General features: G+C 44.3%; 1 pseudogene; it reads left to right on the forward strand.

Annotated features, from left to right (window-relative positions):
* Positions 1–2,322: 2,322 nt before the first annotated feature.
* On the forward strand, positions 2,323–2,479 carry LOC115871270 (annotated as a pseudogene).
* The last annotated feature ends 1,022 nt before the right edge of the window (positions 2,480–3,501 follow it).

A 3,501-nucleotide genomic window follows, 5' to 3' on the forward strand; every position in this document is an offset into this window, starting at 1 on the left:
GCTATACTGCACCCCCTCCTTTTTTTTTTCAATAAAAGTTTTATTAGCACTTCATCCACAGGTCATACAACTCACTACTTCAATCATCACAAGAAGAGTCGCACACGAAGTCCACATGGAAGAAGCACACTGACAGCAGTCAGGATGGTAAGTCATGATAATCACTGAAGGGTTGTAAATCACATCACCTGAAGCCGAAGGAGGGAACCCTATCAGAGCCTGAATTGTGAGAATCTGGTGTGCTGGAGGCGAGGGCTGACAGTGGGAGCCCAAGGTGCATCTGCGAGATCGACCCAGGAACTGAGCCTCCAGTGTTTCCCTCGATCATGGAGGGAGGGGAAGAACCTGATTGCTAAACTGGTGACTGCAGAGATGACTAAAGGAGATCAAAATGGCTCGAACGATTAAAACTCTGTCAGCTGACCTCCCCCCTCTGGTGCATGCTGGACCTGGTCAGGTCTGCAACATTTTCTGTTTTTTGTTGGTTCCTATTGGGGCTTATCTCAGATGTGTTATGTCATTGGGCTCTCTGTTTTTCGGTAGATGAAACCCAGGATAGATGAGCCTATAGGGACAGCAAGTAGAATACGGGTCTCAGGGGGTGGAGTACAGTGGCGGGGGTGGGGTGGTGGGTGCTGGTAAAAGAAAGACGATGTCAAGGCGTCCAGGAAGGAAAAGAACGTTTGGAAACGGATTGGGGTAGCAATTGCACAGTACTGCTTGACGTGATGGAGCTAAGGAATGATACACGTATTAACTCCCAATTAAAAAAAGAAGAAGAGTTGTGCAATTATCGCCACATTCAATTCCCGAAGATTTTCCTTTTCCTTGGTGGCCCTTTTCAATTTGACCCTCACTTGAGAGTTGTTAAGAGAGCATAATGCCTAACTGAGATGGGCAGGCTTTTTTAAGCTTGTTAACCTAAGCCGTTGTCTGGCTTTAAAAACGACGTGAGGGGTATTTTAGAGCTGTAGTCAGTGTCACCAAGCCAAACGTGTATGAATTGCTGAATGGAAAGATCAATTTGCTCCATAAACATCCACCAAATCACAACTAAAAAGAGAAAAAATATTATCTAGTGGCAATAGTTTATTGGTTTTATTTATTTTTCTTAATCGTTTTATTGGATGGGGGCTCTGGCAAATCTTATCACAAGCCATCATTCAATTGTTTTAAGCACATTTGTATGTACGTTGCCATCAACATTTCCAAAACATTTTCTTTCTACTTGAGCCCTTGGTATCAGCTCCTCTTCCCCCCCACTCCCATCCCCCCTCCTACCTTGTGAATCGTTGATCAATTATATATTATTATTGCTATTTTGTATCTTACACTGTCTGCTGTCTCCCTTCATCCACATTTCTGTTATTTGTCCCCCCTTGGGGGGACAGTATATATATAACGTTAAGATGGGGTCCTCCTTTTCCTCTCCCCACCCCCACTCCCACCCCCCACCACCCTTCTACCCTCATGGTATTGCAACTCCCACTACTGTTCCCGAGGGTGTTTTCTGTCCTGAATTCCATGTGTTGAGAGCTCTTATCTGTACCAACGTACTCTGGTCTAGTTGAATTTTTAAGGTGGGACTGAGTCATGGGGGTGGGGGTGGGGCGGAGAGGAAGCATTCAGGAACTAGAGGACTGATGTGTTTCGAGCTGCTATACTGCACCCTGGTTGAATCGTCCCTTCCTTGTAACCCTTCTGGGGGAGATGTCCAATTGTCTACAGATGGGCCTGGGGTCTCCACTCCATTCCACTTCCCTCTTTCGCACTAATGTAATTGTTTGTTTGGGATCTTTTGATAGCTGAGCCCGAGTTTCTCAGTTTTATCCTACTGCCATGACTTCAGGAAATCTGGAGTCCATGAGAATTTGAAATTCTGTTCTACAGTTTACCCCTTTGATCTGGACTCTTGGATCAAAGTGCTCAGTAATGGTAGGCAGACACCATTGGTTGCGGTCTCATGACCAAGGAGGCAGTTATTCATAGAGGAAACTAGCCGCACATTCTTATCCTTCCTGATCCCCCTTCTTCCTCTTTTGCTTCAGGCAAGTAGAGATCAACTCCAAAAAACCAAACACCTACCTATAGGACAAGGCAGAACTGCCTCTGTGGGTTCTTGAGAGTGTAATTCATTTCAGGAGTAGAAAGCAAGTCTTTCTGCTAAGCAGCGTGCTGGTGGTTTCAAACCAATGACCTCTCAGTTAGCAGCCCGATACGTAAGTATGCCGCCAGGGCTAGAATGCCTCAAATGTCTGCCTGGAAGCTTTTAAGACCCCCAGGTAACTATACAACAAGCTAGAAGCTAGAACAGAAACACTGATCGCTTCTCAGCCTTTTGGCTAAGATCAAGGGTAGAAACACTGGACATGTTTTTAGGTCAGTTGACTGTGATGTTTCATTTCATGGATTTGTAAAAGAAGTTTTACTGACATATGATTCGGCTATCCTACACATCCATAGTTCAATTGTATTAAGAAGAGTGGTATAATCATCACCACAATCAGTTCCAGGACATTTCTTTCCTCTTGTAGTTATTATTAGCTCCCCATTTACCTCCTTTCCTGTAGCCCCCCAAAGCTCCTAATCGAGTTACTGTCTCTATAGCTTCACTCATCCCTAATTCCATATGCTGGAAAATATGCCCCCTGCCAAAACAACAGCAACAACAGCAGCAACACCCAGCGCCGCCCCCCCCCCCAACCCGCAAAAAGACCAAAAACAAAACAAACAGAGGAAAAAAACAATAAAAAAGCAGGAAGTCTTAAACCAAGAACAAATTAAAAATGGGTCCCAAAAGAGACCAAATGATCACATTTTAGCGGAATTATATCTGCCATAATTAAGTTTACAGGCTCTCTGTCTGAAGCAAGACTGTTCACATCCCTCAACTATGGTCAGAGGGGCTTCACCAGAGACTTATTCCACGTGGGGGCCCTGCAAATGGGGTTTCCACTGTCATCCATTGCCTTCTGCAAATTGAGTGTTCACAGTTTAAGCTCTGATACCATTCCCTCCTTTGGATTTGGATCTTATTATTTCTTATCCTCGGATCACACAGGTTGATGTGCTTCTTATGTGAACTTAGTTGATGTCTCTCTTAGATGGCTGCTTGTTTGAAGACCAGTCTTTAAGACCCCAGATGCGATTCTTTCTGACAGCTGGGCACCATCGGCTTTCTTCATCACACATTGCTGTAACACCCTTGTCTTCAGGGATCTCTTCATGAGGGCGAGCATCGAGCAGGGCCAGTCATTTTATGGATTTTAAAAGGAAAACAGATGCTTCTGATCACTTTCACATTTGCTTCTGGAAAATTCCAAGTTACTTCGGAATTTTCTTGTTCTGCCAAGATGCAGGCTTCGTTCCCCAAATGTTTTCCTTTTGTTTGTTGTGTTAGAAGATGAAGAGAACTTTCGCTGTGGAATTAAGTGGCTTTTTTACTTTTAACTGAAGGAGCAGGGGCTTTCAAAAAGCCCATGGAAAAGGTCTATTAGCTTT

This window comes from Echinops telfairi, unplaced genomic scaffold (assembly GCF_000313985.2).
Source record: "Echinops telfairi isolate 266 unplaced genomic scaffold, ASM31398v2 ScPeMD7_4225;HRSCAF=4972, whole genome shotgun sequence".
Taxonomy (NCBI): Eukaryota; Metazoa; Chordata; class Mammalia; order Afrosoricida; family Tenrecidae; genus Echinops; species Echinops telfairi.